Consider the following 18,673-nt stretch of genomic DNA (forward strand, 5'->3'; position numbering starts at 1 on the left):
GTAAAGCAACACACCTCTGCAGAGTGTAATGAATCGTGACCTTTCACTCCTTGTTCCGGGATTTGGAACTGCGAATGCTGCCGGAAAGGAACTCCATGAAGTTCTAGTAAACTGGTGAAGGCTGACGGGCATAATTCTTCTGCATAAAAGCAACCTTTTGAAGAAATGGTTATAAATCATGCATTGGTATTAGATTTTCTGGTCTAATATAGTAGCTAGTGCATTAAACACCTCTTTCCTAATATGAACTTGTGGAGTACGCTCGTACTCATACCTCTTACATTCCCTTGCTTAGACTGTCTGAATCACCTCGAGGAGGCAACTAACGGACAAGACGGAGCAGAGGAGATCTGCTACGAGGAGCCAGACCTCTCAGGCGGGGTAGAAGGCGTAGACTACCTTATTGTCTACGGAACCGGGGAGGCTTCCGAAGGAGAACAAGCTTAAACTATCGGAGGATTAGTAGTAACCGAGCAGCACGAACCCTATAGTACTTAGCTGCTCGAGTGGAATAAATGTATAACCTGCTAAGACTTTTATATTGTAAGTTAAGTTGGGTTCACCTCGAACCTAGGAGTAAACCTCTTTGGACCCAGGAGGAGCTCCGAGATGATGTATATGTTTGGTTTGTAATAATATGTGAATGAGTTATGGACCAGTTATGTTCTGTTGTACTACTCTAAGGGATGTAATATTTGCGGATTGGTACTTCGCGAATGTTATATCAACGACTATCATACTACAATATGCAGTGGTATGTTGGGTCACCACAGTTGGTATCAGAGCAAAAGCTTTGACCTTAGGTTGGAACCTAGTAAATGGGACAGAACGTTAGGAGTCAAATAGGATTAGTAAAGAATTCTCTAAAAATATGGTGTCTATGCACTTGAGAATAAAACATTCATATCTTTTAGTGCGATAATTCTTTATTATCACTATTATGATGCATTATTACTAATATTATACTCTTTCTTATCCACAGCCAAAAATGGCCAGTTCACGTTCCGGACGTAACGTGAAAGTGAATGAATCTACTCTGAACGATTATGACGGAGGACTCGCTGACATACTCCGGGCAATGTTACTCGAATTTGGGTGCGATCCCCAAATCCGGGTAATGAAGTACATGTATAATGACGGTACTGTATTAGCGAAGTGCAGGGTAGGACTTCAGCTACCCGAATCCTTAGGGATGAGTGCAGTCATTCCTGCTGGAGAGGCTAGGACTATAAGAACAGCCTATCACATAGCCATAATGAAAGCCATCACAGATATTCACGAGCATAAGACCAAGGATCTTATTGGCTCCGAATTCTCACATATCCCACATATGGAGGAGGACGATGATCCGACTCTAAACCACTTTAAGTTAGCCAAGAGAAAGCCTGCAGAAGCTGCCAAGTACATGGATAACTACAGAAACCTACTGACATTGTTCTTTCAGTTGAACCGACATCTGTCGGGGGCAATTGATACAATGTTAGATGAGTTCACTGAGCCCAAGGAGGAGTCGAAGGGTAAGGAGTTGATGGAGAGTGAGGTACATTCACCAGTTTACTCAACTGGTGATTATATTGATATAGATGCTCCTGAACCACAACCCACACCTCCAACACCTAGGTACTTTCCTAGTAGCTCACAAGGTGGATATGAGGGCGGAGAGGAATCCGGAAACCGCCAACGTTCGGAGACCCCTATCGAGAATTCCACGGGATGGCGTTGGGGCTCATTCATGGGAACTAATAGTGATCCAGTGATATGTAATCCCGAGAGAGATCAAGACGCCATAAATCAGTACCAGAACCATCAGTATAGTAGGGTAGATTATGAGGAGTATCCAATAGTGATCGAATCTGACATAGAAGGAGGGAATGCCTATGATGGAGTCATAGGGGAGTATACCCCAGGGGAGGATTATGAATCATTCAATAATCATTTCATGATGACAGATTTCTCCATGGGATCATCCTCTGATTCGGAATACCAGCCGACTGGGAGACCATATGTCCCAAAATCTATCAGGAGGACTACACGTTCGATCGGATGGAAGCCTACGATGTACCAGGAATGAAGCCACGACTAGAGACCACCACTGGAGGCGAGACTACAATACAGTTGTACCACATGTATTGTAGTGTGTAATATTTTAATAAGTTGTAATTTGTACTACAACTGAGTTTGCATACTCACACTACTACAGAGCATTGTAATAAACCTCTTAAGTATGTATATACATGGTATATGCTTCTTGATTTCCATTGCGTGACTAGTTCTGTGCACAAAGTTGAGCTCAGAAAACTTGCGCATGGAGTAACTATGAGTATCACTTTGTGTTTTCAGAGCTAGGGGTGATGTCGGGAACGCTAGAAGAGGAGAGCGAAGCACAATGCTTCGAGCGCGAGGCAAAGCAGAAGGAAGAGGCGGATGAAGCCGCAAGAAACCAGTTTCCACCAACACCACCGATGACGCAACAGAAGTTTCTCTAGTACATGCAGATGCTGGAGGAAAGACAGCGCACAACTATGGAGCAGCAAAACAAATTCTTTCAGGAATTGCTGCAGCAGAATAGGGTGGAGAGGCCATCAAATCAGGGTGTTACTCTGTCGGACTTCCAGAACACGAAGGCAATATCTATCACCTATACGCCAGAACCCATGGACGCGGAGGATTGGTTAATGGACACTGATACGTCTCCAACGTACCTATAATTTCTGATGTTCCATGCTTGTTTTATGACAATACTTACATGTTTTGCTTGCACTTTATAATGTTTTTATGCATTTTCCGGAACTAACCTATTAACAAGATGCCGAAGTGCCAGTTCCTGTTTTCTGCTGTTTTTGGTTCCAGAAAGGCTGTTCGGGCAATATTCTCGGAATTCGACGAAACGAAGACCCAACATCTTATTTTTCCCGGAAGCATCCAGAACACCGAAGGAGAGTCGGAGAGGGGCCAGGGGCCACCACACAACATGGCGGCGCGGCCCCAGGCCTGGCCGCGCCGGCCTATCGTGAGGGGGCCCGTGCACCCTCCGACTCCGTCTCTTCGCCTATATAAGCCCTTTCGACCTAAAAACGCGATACCAATTGACGAAACTCCGAGAAAGACTCCGGGGCGCCGCCACCATCGCGAAACTCCGTTTCGGGGGACGAAGTCTCTGTTCCGGCACCCTGCCGGGACGGGGAAGTGTCCCCGGAAGCCATCTCCATCAACGCCATCGCCTCCATCATGCTCCGTGAGTAGTTCCCCCATGGACTACGGGTTCTAGCTGTAGCTAGTTGGTATCATCTCTCCCATGTACTTCAATACAATGATCTCATGAGCTGCCTTACATGATTGAGATTCATCCGATGTAATCGGTGTTGTGTTTGTCGGGATCCGATGGATTGTTACGTTATGATTGTCTATCTACAAAGTTTATGAAGTTATTGTTGCTGCAATCTTGTTGTGTTTAATGCTTGTCACTAGGGCCCGAGTGGCATGATCTTAGATTTAAGCTTTATACTTATTGCTTAGATTGTATCTACAAGTTGTATGCACATGTCTATGTCCGGAACCAAAGGCCCCAAAGTGACAGAAATTGGGACAACTGGAGGGGAAGGCTTAGATATGAGGATCACATGTTTTCACGGAGTGTTAATGCTTTGCTCCGGTGCTCTATTAAAAGGAGTACCTTAATATCCAGTAGATTCCCTAGAGGCACGGCTGCCACCGGCTGGTAGGACAAAAGATGTTGTGCAAGTTTCTCATTGCGAGCACGTACGACTATAATTGGAAAACATGCCTACATGATTAATGATCTTGATATTCTGCCTTAATGCTATTTCAATCCTATCAATTTCCCAACTGTAATTTGTTCACCCAACACTTGTTATTGGAGAGTTACCACTAGTGTAGATAGCTGGGAACCCCGGTCCATCTTTCATCATCATATACTCGTTCTACATGTCATTGGAAGTAGTATCAACTATTTTCTCGGTGCCATTGCTCTCATACTACTATTACTGCTGTTGTGTTACTCGTTACTACTGCTCTCATATTATCGCTACTTTCACATCACCCCTGTTACTAGTGCTTTTCCAGTGCAGCTGAATTGACAACTCAGTTGTTAAGGCTTATAAGTATTCTTTACCCCCCCTTGTGTTGAATCAATAAATTTGGGTTTTACTTCCCTCGAAGACTGCCGCGATCCCCTATACTTGTGGGTTATCAAGACTGTTTTCTGGTGCCGTTGCCGGGGAGGCATAGCTCTACTCATAAGTTCACCTGGGGAGTACAGTCTACCTCTCTCTCTGTTTTTATTTTGTTTTACTTTGTTTTGCTTAGTTTACTTTTGCCTAGTTTATTTGTGCTTAGTTTATTTCTGTCTTGTTTTATTTTTCTTAGTTTACTTTTGTCTTGTTTTACTTTTCTCATATACCCAAAAATCCATAAAAATTTGAAAAACCTAAAAATTAAAAACTGCTGTTATGGGAGAACCCATAACCTACTTGGAGCTTATAGAATATTATAATAATTATAGAGAATCAAGAGCGGGACAAGTGATGAGTGCTGTGATAGAAAAACTGAATACAATTGCTAAAATCTTGCTTAAACGCCATGATATAAACTGTTGCTCTCAACAGGACACTAAACATCTTAAATTTCAATGTGGCTTTAGTGAGGAATTTTTAATTAATAACTATAATCGGAATAGCTATATTCATTTTGGGTTTGAAGAGGTAGAACAATTTGTCATATTTATGGGAGCCTCCGAGATAGAATCCTTCATGGTTAAAAATTATGAAACTTGTGTTGTTTGTAAGGACCTTAAAGATTATGTCTCTTCTATCCTTAATTTTTGCAATGAAAGTTACACCGATAATCCTTATATCATTGATTATAAAGAGAGACTCATTAATGCACAAGAATGCACTCACAATTTGCAGGGACCTGTGGAAGAAGAAATTGATGAACCCGAAAGCTCATTGGATGAAAAAGAGGAGGAAATTGATGAACCTGAAAGCTCATTGGATGAAAAAGAAGAGGAGAGTGATGAACAAAAGGAGGAAGAATGGATTAGCTACCCATGCCAACCTTCTAATGAGAGTAACTCTTTATCTCTTACACTATTTGATTGTCCTCCATGCTTACCGAAAGAGGTTGAATGTTATGTTCCTGTGGATTCTCTTGAAATATTCCCTATGAGTAAAACTTGTGAGAATAATTATGCTACTGTTATTTATGATAATCCATGCTACTTTGATAAATCTTATGATAATGCTTTGTTTGTGCCTGATGTCGAAATGCATGGTACTAAAGAATTTTGCGTAGCAAATGTTTATGATAAAGCTCTTGATGATGGTCCTATGTTACTTGATAATATTAATTGTACTACTAATGAAAATGGGATTGGAGAGGTCTTGACATTATCTATGAGTCCCATATCTCTTGAGATTGATCAACCATCTTGTTATATTATTGATAAAAGTGTGTTTGAAAGTTTTAATCGCACTATTTTTGAGCTTGATAAAAATTATGTGTTTATGGATCATGAAAAGCATGCTATATGTGATAGTTATATTATTGAGTTTGTTCATGAAGCTACTGAAAATTATTATGAGAGAGGAAAATATAGTTGTAGAAATTTTCATGGTGCTAAAACACCTCTCTATATGCTTAAAATTTTGAAGTTACTCTTGTTTTATCTTCTTATGCTTATCACTTTGTTCTTCATGAATTTATTTGTGTACAAGATTCCTATGCATAGGAAGTGGGTTAGACTTAAATGTGTTTTGAATTTGCTTTTTGATGCTCTCTTTTGCTTCAACTCTTATCTCTTGCGAGTGCATCATTAAAACTGCTGAGCCCATCTTAATGGCTATAAAGAAAGAACTTCTTGGGAGATAACCCATGTCTTTATTTTGCTACTGTTTTGTTGAGTCTTGGAAGTTGTTACTACTGTAGCAACCTCTCCTTATCTTTATTTTATTGCAATGTTGTGCCAAGTGACGCCTCTAATCGAAGGTTGATACTAGATTTGGATTTCTGCGCAGAAACAGATTTCTATCTATCACGAATCTGGGCTGTTTTCTCTGTAGGTAACTCATACAATTATGCCAATTTACGTGCGTGTTCCTCAGATATGTACGCAACTTTCATTAGTTTTGAGTTTTCTGATTTGAGCAACGGAAGTACCTCTTTAAAATTCGTCTTTACTGGCTGTTCTGTTTTGGCAGATTCTGTCTCTGTTTTTTGCATTGTCTCTTGCGGACTTTAAGCAAGGCTTTCTAGACGTGGAGAGCTGTAGCTAATGTTTTATTGAGTTCTTGCAATGTGTCACTACAGGGCCAAGGTGGATTAAAGTTTTTTGAGTACAAACCTTTCTAATGAAGTTTATGAGAAGTTTGGTGTGAAGGAAGTTTTCAAGGGTCAAGAGAGGAGGATGATATATGATCAAGAAGAGTGAAAAGTCTAAGCTTGGGGATGCCCCCGTGGTTCATCCCTGCATATTTCAAGAAGACTCAAGCGTCTAAGCTTGGGGATGCCCAAGGCATCCCCTTCTTCATCAACTTATCAGGTTTCTTCTATTGAAACTATATTTTTATTCGGTCACATCATATGTGCTTTACTTGGAGCGTCTATGTGCTTTTATTTTTGTTTTTGTTTGAATAAAATCGGATCCTAGCAATCCTTGTTTGGGAGAGAGACACGCTCCGCTTTTTCATATGAACACTTGTTCTTCGTTTTACTTTTAATGTTCAATGATAAAAGTTGGAAGCTACATCACTTATGGTTATTTGGTTGGAAATAGAAAATGCCTCATATTGTCTTGAATAATTTGACACTTGGCAATTGTTTTGAGCTCTCAAGTAGATCATGATTAAGTTTTTTCATGTAGTTTAAACCTATTAGTGGAGAACTACCGTAGAGCTTGTTAAAATTGGTTTGCATGATTGGTCTCTCTTAAGGTCTAGATATTTTCTGGTAAAAGTGTTTGAGCAACAAGGAAGACAGTGTAGAGTATTATAATGCTTGCAATATGTTCTTATGTAAGTTTTGTCTGTACCGGTTCATACTTGTATTTGCTTCAAATAACCTTGCTAGCCCAAAGCCTTGTACTGAGAGGGAATGCTTCTCGTGCATCCAAAACCTTGAGCCAACCACTATGCCATTTGTGTCCACCATACCTACCTACTACATGGTATTTCTCCGCCATTCCAAAGTAAATTGCTTGAGTGCTACCTTTAAACAATTCAAAATTTATCACCTCTGATTTGTGTCAATGTTTAATAGCTCATGAGGAAGTATGTGGTGTTTATCTTTCAATCTTGTTGGGCAACTTTCACCAATGGACTAGTGGCTTCATCCGCTTATCCAATAATTTTGCAAAAAGAGCTGGCAACGGTGTTCCCAGCCCCAATTAATTAACTAACTTCATTAATAATTCTCTTCACATGTTTTGCTCTGATTCATCAGTAAGCAACTTAATTTTGCAAATAGACACTCCTTCATGGTATGTGAATGTTGGAAGGCACCCGAGGATTCGGTTAGCCATGGCTTGTGTAAACAAAAGGTTGGGAGGAGTGTCAACCATAACTAAAAACTAAAATACATGTGTAAACAAAAGAGAAGAGGGATGATCTACCTTGCTGGTAGAGATAACGTCCTTCATGGGAGCCGCTCTTTGAAGGTTTGTCCGGCAAGGGGGTTAGAGTGCCCACTACCATTCGTTGACAACAACAAACACCTCTCAAAACTTTACTTTTATGCTCTCTTTATGTTTTCAAAACCAAAGCTCTAGCACAAATATAGCAATCAATGCTTCCTCTGTGAAGGGCCATTCTTTTACTTTATGTTGAGTCAGTTTACCTACTTCCTTCCATCTTAGAAGCAAACACTTGTGTCAACTCGTGCATTGATTCTTACATACTTGCTTATTCGCATTCATTATATTACTTTGTGTTGACCATTATCCATGAGATATGTATGTTGAAAGTTGAAAGCAAGCTCGCTGAAACTTAAATCTTCCTCTCGTGTTGCTTCGATGCCTTTACTTTGAATCTATTGCTTTATGAGTTAACTCTTGTGCAAGGCTTTTGATGCTTGTCTTGAAAGTACCATTCATGAAAAGTTTTGCTATATGTTATCTATTTGTTAGCAACTATAGATCATTGCCTTGAGTCACTTCATTCATCTCATGTGCTTTATAATAGTATGATCAAGGTTATGTAAGTAGCATGTCACTATAGAAATTACTCTTTTTATCGTTTACCTACTCGAGGGCGAGCAGGAACTAAGCTTGGGGATGCTGATACGTCTCCAACGTACCTATAATTTCTGATGTTCCATGCTTGTTTTATGACAATACTTACATGTTTTGCTTGCACTTTATAATGTTTTTATGCATTTTCCGGAACTAAACTATTAACAAGATGTCGAAGTGCCAGTTCATGTTTTCTGTTGTTTTTGGTTTCAGAAAGGCTGTTCGGGCAATATTCTCGGAATTCGACAAAACGAAGACCCAACATCTTATTTTTCCCGGAAGCATCCAGAACACCGAAGGAGAGTCGGAGAGGGGCAAGGGGGCCACCACACAACATGGCGGCGCGGCCCCAGGCCTGGCCGTGCCGGCCTACTGTGAGGGGGGCCCAGGCACCCTCCGACTTCGTCTCTTCGCCTATATAAGCCCTTTCGACCTAAAAACGCGATACCAATTGACGAAACTCCAGAAAGACTCTAGGGGCGCCGCCACCATCGCGAAACTCCGTTTCGGGGGACAGAAGTCTATGTTCCGGCACCCTGCCGGGACGGGGAAGTGCCCCCGGAAGCCATCTCCATCAACGCCATCGCCTCCATCATGCTCCGTGAGTAGTTCCCCCATGGACTACGGGTTCTAGCTGTAGCTAGTTGGTATCATCTCTCCCATGTACTTCAATACAATGATCTCATGAGCTGCCTTACATGATTGAGATTCATCTGATGTAATCGGTGTTGTGTTTGTTGGGATCCGATGGATTATTACGTTATGATTGTCTATCTACAAAGTTTATGAAGTTATTGTTGCTGCAATCTTGTTGTGTTTAATGCTTGTCACTAGGGCCCGAGTGGCATGATCTTAGATTTAAGCTTTATACTTATTGCTTAGATTGTATCTACAAGTTGTATGCATATGCCTATGTCCGGAACCAAAGGCCCCAAAGTGACAGAAATTGGGACAACTGGAGGGGAAGGCTTAGATATGAGGATCACATGTTTTCACGGAGTGTTAATGCTTTGCGCCGGTGCTCTATTAAAAGGAGTACCTTAATATCCGATAGATTCCCTAGAGGCCCGGCTGCCACCGGCTGGTAGGACAAAAGATGTTGTGCAAGTTTCTCATTGCGAGCACGTACGACTATAATTGGAAAACATGCCTACATGATTAATGATCTTGATATTCTGTCTTAATGCTATTTCAATCCTATCAATTGCCCAATTGTAATTTGTTCACCCAACACTTGTTATTGGAGAGTTACCACTAGTGTAGATAGCTGGGAACCCCGGTCCATCTTTCATCATCATATACTCGTTCTACATGTCATTGGAAGTAGTATCAACTATTTTCTGGTGCCATTGCTCTCATACTACTATTACTGCTGCTGTGTTACTGTTACTACTGCTCTCATATTACTGCTACTTTCACATCACCCATGTTACTAGTGCTTTTCCAGGTGCAACTGAATTGACAACTCAGTTGTTAAGGCTTATAAGTATTCTTTACCTCCCCTTGTGTCGAATCAATAAATTTGGGTTTTACTTCCCTCGAAGACTGCCGCGATCCCCTATACTTGTGGGTTATCAGACACTGAGCGCAAGCTCAATACTGTTGGATGTTCAGATCAGGAGAAAGTGAGATACGCAACACATTTGTTGTGTGGACCTGCCGCATCTTGGTGGGATAACATTATAGCAGCACACCCCGCTGAGAAGGTATTCACCTGGGAAGAATTCAAGAGGAAGTTCAGGGAATACAATGTCCCTGAGAGTATAATAGAGTTGAAGCGCAGAGAGTTCGAGAGTCTCGAACAGAAGGATAAAGCCATTCCGACTTACGTCAGAGAATTCTCAGGGCTACCTCGATACGCCGCTGAGGAAGTCAATACTGAGGAGAAGAGAAAGAAGAGATTCATGAGAGGACTGAGTCCAGCATACACGGTGCAACTCGGGATGTTAAGGGACACTGAGTTTCAAGAGTTGGTGGATCCAGCCATCACTCTAGAAGATGATTTCAAACAAATTCAAGAAGAGAAACGAAAGAAGGCCATGTTTGAGACGAAGAAGTTTATCAGTAACAAGCCCAATACCAGCTTGAGTTTCAAGCCAAGGTACAACAACAACAACAAAAACAACAACAACAGAAGGAACCCAGGATCCCAGTTTATGGCCCAGGTCGTTTGCTGTAATTGTGGATTCAAAGGACACTACTCGAAGGATTGCAGGAAGCCCAAGATAATCTGTTTTGGTTGTCGCCAGGAGGGGCATATGCTCAAGGATTTCCCTAACAGAAATAATGGAGGTGGAAAGTCAGGAGGAGGTGGGAATCGTAGTGGGAATTCCGGAGGGAACTGGAAGAATAAGAAGCCCTTCGGGAAGCTTAATTGTACCAGGCTGGAGGAGGTGACTAATTCAGACAGAGCAGTCATAGGTACGCTTCAGATACTCACTCATCCTGGCAATGTACTTTTTGATACTGGTGCAACCACATCATTCATTTCTCAGCAATTCATCATCAAACATGGGATTAATTGCACTAAGTTAGAAACACCCATTACCATACTATCTGCGGGGGGGGGGACGATATTAGTTACCCACATTAAGCAAGAGCAGGTCATCATGATCCGTAGATGTGCGTTTGACGTAGACCTGTTCGTTCTACCTATGAAGGACATAGATGTCATTCTGGGTATGAATTGGTTAGAGGCGAATGGAGCCTTGATAGATTGTGCAAACAAGACATTGTCTTTGAAAAGTCCAGATGGAGGAAGGATGATTTATCAAGGAGACAAGCATACCCAGATTGAGGTTGAGCTACAGCTAAATAGTATGAAGGAGGTGAAACTTGAGGACATACCAATAGTCAATGAATTCCAAGATGTTTTCCCGAAGGAATTACCTGGAATGCCACCAGATAGGGAGATAGAGTTTACCATCGACCTAATTTCGGGAACAGCTCCGATTGCCAAGGCACCATACAAGATGGGACCTAAGGAGTTAAAAGAACTCAAAGAGCAATTGGATGATTTGGAGCAAAAAGGATTCATACAAGAAAGTATTTCACCCTGGGTATCACCAGTGATATTTGTGGATAAAAGGGATGGAGGCCGTAGGATGTGCTGAGATTACCGGAACTTGAACAATGTTACTATCAAGAACAAGTATCCACTTCGCAGAATTCAAGATTTGTTTGATCAAGTCAGGGGAGCAGGAGTCTTTTCCAAGATTGATCTGAGATCAGGGTATCACCAGATTAAGATCAAGAAAGAAGATGTTCTGAAAACTTCCTTTCTCTCAAGGTATGGACATCATGAGTACTTAGTCGTACCTTTTGGATTGACCAATGCCCCAACAATATTCATGAACCTCATGAACTAGATATTCATGCCTTATCTTGACAAGTTTATCATCGTGTTCATTGATGATATCTTGATATATTCCAAGGATAAGACTGAACATGCAAAGCATGTCAGGATAGTGTTGCAAACACTAAGAGAACATCAGCTCTATGCCAAATTAAGCAAGTGCGAGTTTTGGCTAGACCAAGTAGAATTTCTTGGACATGTGATTAGCAAGGATGGAATCGCAGTAAATCCAAGCAAAGTTGCAGCAGTCTTAGAGTGGGAAGCACCTAAGAATGTCAAGGAAATCAGAGGATTCTTAGGAATGGCAGGATACTATAGAAGATTCATCGAAGGATTCTCCAAGATAGCAGGACCAATGACCAAGTTATTAAGGAAAAACACACCATTTGTGTGGTCAGATGAGTGTGAGAAGAGTTTTCAAACTCTAAAAGAGAAATTAACAACATCACCAGTGTTAGCAGTTCCAGAAACTGGAAAGGACTACACAGTTTATTGTGACGCATCCAAGCATGGATTAAGATGTGTACTTATGCAAGATCGCAAAGTGATATCATATGGATCAAGACAATTGAGACCTCATGAAGTCAACTATCCAACACATGAATTAGAGCTAGCAACAGTTGTATTTGCATTGAAAACTTGGAGACATTTTCTTTATGGAGCCAAGTGTGAGCTTTATACAGATCAAAAAAGTCTCAAATACTTCTTCACTCAGAAGGAACTTAACATGAGACAGAAAAGATGGCTCGAGTTAATCAAGGATTATGACTTGACCATCAATTACACCCCAGGAAAGGCTAACGTCGTAGCTGGCGCCTTAAGCCGGAAGAGTACCGGGGGAGTTGAGCAAGAGATACCAATAGAGTTGAAGAAGGAAATAAGTCAAGCACAGATAGAACTTTGGGAGAAAGAAGCTCATGAGGGAATATCAGCACTGCAAGTTGCAGAAGAATTGAACATGAATTTGAAAAATGAGATTATAATGAGTCAGTTGGATGATCCATTCATCGTGGAAGAGATACGAAGAATCGAAGAAGGAAGACCATCGGAGTTTAATATAGGAGAATCTGGATCCTTATGGTTTCAGAAAAGGATTTGTGTTCCAGATAATTCCGAGATTAAGGAAGTTATACTCAGAGAAGCACATCAAACACCGTATTCAATCCATCCAGGAAGTACAAAGATGTACATGGACCTAAAAGAGTTGTTCTGGTGGAATATCATGAAGCGGGAAATTGCTCAGTATGTGGCAGAATGTCACACCTGTCAGGGAGTTAAGGCAGAACATCAAAGTCCCGCAGGACCATTGCAACCTTTACCAATTCCAGAATTGGAAGTGGGAAGAGATAGGAATGAATTTTATCACCGGACTACCCATGACCAATAAAAAGAAGGACATGATATGGGTAATCGTGGAAAAGTTGACTAAAAGTGCACATTTCTTAGCAGTAAATCAGAAGGATACTGGTGAGAAGCTTATAGATCTTTACATTAAAGAGATTGTGAGTAAACACGGAGTTCCCAAGAAGATAGTATCAGATCTAGGATCTGTGTTCACATCAGCCTTCTGGAAACAATTACCCGAAGCTTTAGGATCCAAATTGGACTACAACACAACTTATCATCCTCAGACGGGAGGACAAACTGAGAGGACAAACCAGATACTTGAGGACATGCTTAGGGCTTGTGCCCTAGTCTTCGGAGGATCATGGGAGGAACACTTACCCTTAGCAGAGTTTTCTTACCACAACAACGATCGAGGTAGCATCAAGATGGCACCATTTGAAGCTCTGTACGGAAGAAAGTGTAGGTCACCAATCTGTTGGTACGAGGCAGGTTCGAGCAAGGAGTTTGATCCAGATTATGTGAAGGAGAAACAGCAGATCATTGATGTCATAAGGGACAGACTCAAGATAGCTCAAAGCCAACAGAAGAGCTATGTAGATCAAAAGAGAAGGACATGGGAACCAAAAGTTGGAGACATGGTATACCTAAAGGTTAGTCCGATGAAAGGTCTACAGAGATTCGGAGTGAAGGGGAAACTTAGCCCTAGATACATCAGACCTTTCAAGATACTGAGTCAGAACCGAGGATTAGCTTTTGAACTGGATCTACCAGGAAGGTTAGCTCAGATACACAATGTATTCCATGTGTCACAACTCCGGAGATGTCTAAAGACACCAGACGAGCCAGTATCTCATGACGAGCTAGATCTTCAGCCAGATTTGACTTATATCGAGAAGCCAACCAAGATTCTCGAGGAGAACTGGAAACAACTCAGGAACAGAGCTATTAAGTATTGCAAGATCCAATGGAAACATCATCCTGAGAGAGAAGCTACCTGGGAGAAAGAGGAAGACCTAATGAAATCCTATCCAGAACTGTTCAGGTATTACAACCACAACTTCGGGACAAAGTTTTCTTTAAGGGGGAAAGGCTGTAATATCCTAGTATTCGAGACGATTGCGGGGTACAATTTAGAAAGGGATGTGCATTGCATCGTAAAATCTGGGGAAATTTCGCGCTTTATTGAAAATGTATCTTAGGGGGGACAAGTTTCTCTCTCGACACCAGATAGGGTTAGGATTTCGAGAGTGCGATAAACTAGGACCTAACTAATCATAACTTAGGGTTTTTGAGAAGAGAGGGGAACAATTCCCTTTTCAACGTAAGTTGCATGATTAAATTCAAATTAGTATGTTTGAATTTCAAATTCAAACCTCACAAACAATGGATAATTCATAAATAATTGAGTAAACCAAGAATATAAAATAATAGAACATATATTTAAAGCTCATTAGAGAAAACTTGAGCTTTATTGATTCACACACATGATACATTATCATTACATTATCCAATTGAATTATAAATATTACAACACATTACAGAAATGAATAAAAGAAAAAGGAAAATAAAAGAATTACAATTAATCACAGAATTCTAAACTAAATAAGTTGATCTTCTAGAATTCTTGATCAACACTTGAATTATCTTCTCTTGATCATCCAAATGATCTCTGCAAATCTACCGTTTGCAGTGGAGATTATTATGATTGCTTCATGGTCCATTTGGATAATCAGAAACAGGAAATTTTTCGAAGGACAAACACCAACTTTTCAAGCCTGTAAATCCGTGTTCAAACAAGAGATCCAGTTACTCTCTTACAGAATGAAGAAAAAATGGGATAATCCTTTCAAGGCTTGGCTTCAGATTTTCATGTCTTCTTAGCTTTAGCTTTAGCGTGCTTCCTTGCTTTATTTCTTCTTTATTTCTTTCCTTCTTTCTTTCTTTCTTTCTTTCTTTTCTTTCTTTTCTTTCTTTCTTTCTTGTACATCTTGTACATCTGTAAACTCCTTTTATAAATAATAATAAAAATTGCAGTGGGGGCTTTTTCCCCACTGTTGACCCTTCAAAAAAAAGTGGCAAAGCCACTTGGCAGATTAGTGAAAATATGGTTAAATGGTGGATAGTACCAAGCCCGCCGAGGGAAGAAGGCCAAAGGCCCAAGTTCCAACCTGAGAGCACACAAGCAGCTCACAAGGATAGCTGCATGCTCTCCACACACACACATAGACAGGGGAGAAGTACCCCAGTACATGCATTGCTGTCGACCAGAACAACAAGGAGTGGGACAGTATAAAAGCTTTTCATCAGCAAACCCTAGAAATCCATCAACAGGATCTCCAAGGGTAAGAACAGCAAGAACTTTTAGAACAGGAAGAACACCAAAGCCATCCAAACCATCCAGAACAGTTCGACCAAGAAATGTTGCTGTAGAGCAAGCCACAAGGAGGGAATCATCATAAGCTAGCCAGGAGGAGCAGGGCAAGCTTTGAACATCAACCAGAAGCAAAACCTCTACATCAGCACACAATCTAGGAGCTGGAGTGAGGTATACACAGATAAACATGAGCAAGCAACTGTTTTGCTCATAAATAAGCATATGCATATATAACAAGAGCCAAAAGGGTTGGAATACCCTGTTTGTATCATCACTTGGCTACTAGCCATTTGGTGCAAACAAAACTTGGGATAAGCCAGCAAGAATTCATCCAAGGGAACACTGGTTGTGTCAACACAGTGACACAACCAAGGAAATCCAGCAAGGATTTGATCTTATTTAGCCAACCAGAGTCACCTAGCACCTTGTAACATCCCAAAAATTTCAAAACAAAACAAATGAATTTCCCTAGTTCCAAATTTTGGAACCTACAAAAACTTTTATGAAATTAAGTGTGAGACATAGTGACCTTGCTTAATTCTTGTGCAATTGCCATGATTGCTTGTTATAGTATTTTGAAGTGAGCTTAAACCCTAAACCTCACCCCTCTTTTCACCATCCTAGTTAAAATAAAATAAAAGGAAATTAAATAAGAAAAAGGCATATGTGCCTATGGCTATATTTATAAATCTTTACCCTAAGCTCCTCTACTTAGTTTAGAGGTTTGGAAAACCTTCTTACACCTTACCTAATACTTCTAAAACCAAATCCAAAATGAAACCAAAGAAAATAAAAAGAAACTTAAAATGCCATAGAGGCATATGAGAGTAAAATAGCAAATTTATGAATTTGGGAATCTTGACCCTAAGACTTGTTGTGAATGGTGGGATCACTCCTATATACCATTTCAACACTCAACAACACCAATTGGGTCAAGCCAAGTCAAATTGAAAATCAAATGCAACATATGCATAGAGGCATATGTGACACATAGCCATTTCACCAAACTTTGACCTAGGACTTCAAACCTTGACCAAATGGTGTGAAACCATCTCTAAACCTAATATAACACTAAATTGACCCTAACCCATGCCTAAGTAAAGCAAGCGGAACAACTTACAAGAATAATGAAATTTGACATATCACCTCTTATGTGTTATGGCCAATTTTGCAAATCTTTGAGCTAGACCTTTTGGAATGGATTCAATGGTTTGAAAATGTTTCTAAACTAATAAGAATCACATTAGAGTCAAGAAAAGTCAAATCAAATGGAGAGAAATCAAATAGTGAGAAAATCCCAATTTCACTCACATACACATAAGGCCAATTTTGCAAATCTTCACCAAAGACCACCATTGCTTGATCTCTTGCTTGTAGAATGCTTAGATATGATAAACCAACACAATTGCATCAAAGAAACAAGAATCAAACCAAAGAAAATCTCAAAACCTTCACACATATGATAATGGTCATATGTCACCTTTTTATTTTCTTCACCAAGTTGCCCCTCCTTATCTTTTATTCCTAAACCAGACTTGGTCAACTAAGGCCACCTCATCCAAGACCAAGTGATGATGAACAATGTTGGTGTTGACCACCAGGGCTAGAGTTGACTAAGTTGACCAGAAATGATGTGCAAAGATGGAACCCGAGAATGAAATCAAGATCTTCTCACTTTTGAAATTTTGCAAAACAACTCCAAAATGAACACCACCACCACCAATCTGACACAATAATTATATAAATGAGATGTACCAAAAGGATTTCCAAAATTCATCAAAAAGATTCTTGCGGGCATTGTACCGAACACCTTGCTGGCATTGTTTCAGAATTGTGTTACACACCATTGTCCATTGGATTCATAGCCTAAACCAACTTTATCTTGTGATCATTAGCTCCTCTCGCCTCCCCTGCATCAAGCCTCGGTACTTGCCATGGTCGTTTAAAGTAGAAAAGAGAGGAGAGAAGCTCCATGCCGTGCACACCCGGCCACCTTTGGCAAATCCATCTCTGGCCTCCCTCTCAACCCTTCTCCTTGTCCTGGAGCATCTCTGCAGCACGAGGACACCGACGGTACACAACACCAGCTTGCCAAGGCTTGGCATTGGCCAGAACGCGCGCGTCCAAAGCTTGCCAGTACACGCCCGTGCACGCGGTGATCGCGCTCGGACGCGCCGAGACGCCACGCGATCGAGCGCCCTACTCCACCCCTGCAAAGACTACGCCCGCGTCGAGCATCCACTCGCCACCCTCTACACGCTAGACAAGCGCCCTAGCCTGCCCCTGCACCGTCGCCGTCGTCCTCGACGGAATCCTGCCGCACGCCCTGCCGCACTCCATTCAAGCTCGTGATCGATCCCGTCGCCCTTTTCTCTGCGCCGCTGCACGTTGAGCATCGCCAGGACAATGCCTATCCATAGCCGTCCTCGCCTTGCCCCTTCGAGCACTAGAAGCGCCGCGCCATGGACGCTCCTCCACACCACCCGTCGGCCACCTCCCTCTGCTATAAATAGAGGAGCTCAGCCCTCCATTTCTTCACACAACTTGCTCCCCTCTCATCACTGATCCTTCTCCACCCATCAATTTCACCCCACCTTGCCGGAGCAGCCCCAATCGAGAGCTCGAAGCCGCCGGAGCCCGCGGAACCTCTGCCTCGACTGGAGCCTCGCCGAGCGCCGCCGCTGCACCAGACGCTTCCTCATCTACTTCCACTTCACCGAGCAGCCTGCCTTTCCTCTCCGACGGCCTGGTACTCCCTCCGACCACCTAGGCTCGCCGCCAGTGAGCCCGTCGCTCGTCGGAGACGACGACGATCACTGACCGTTTGATCGTGTTCTAATCCTACGGTCTAAATCGAGCGTACCGTTTCGCTCTGTTACGAGCCACTGACGGGTGGTCCCCACCTCGTCAGGGCGGCCCAAAGGCACCAGTTGCTAGATGGGCTGCGCAGTGTTATTTAAAACCGTTTCGGCCCATTATAGTTTCCCGCCTAGCCCACAGATTCAAACTTAGATTTAATTATATTTCAAATGTCCTGCAAATGACTTAGTAAAGTTTGAATAGTTTGAAATCTACCAATCCAAATCTAGCAAACTTTATACCGTTGGAAAGCTAATGAAATTTTCTAACTAACCCCACTGGATTCAACCCCATACCTTGTGTAGATTTTGAATAGCAAAATTAACAAAACATAGACTTTTCAGTATTCAAATAAATATAGAAAATCAACCAATTTGAATTTTGAAGTGAATCCAATTGCTATAATTCACTTTTCACCAACTCTAATTTACTATGTAAAAATATGATATAGGTACTGTGTATGATCATGGGCTAGAAGCAAAATATTGGCTAT

The sequence above is a fragment of the Lolium rigidum genome, chromosome 3 (genome assembly GCF_022539505.1).
Source record: "Lolium rigidum isolate FL_2022 chromosome 3, APGP_CSIRO_Lrig_0.1, whole genome shotgun sequence".
Taxonomy (NCBI): domain Eukaryota; kingdom Viridiplantae; phylum Streptophyta; class Magnoliopsida; order Poales; family Poaceae; genus Lolium; species Lolium rigidum.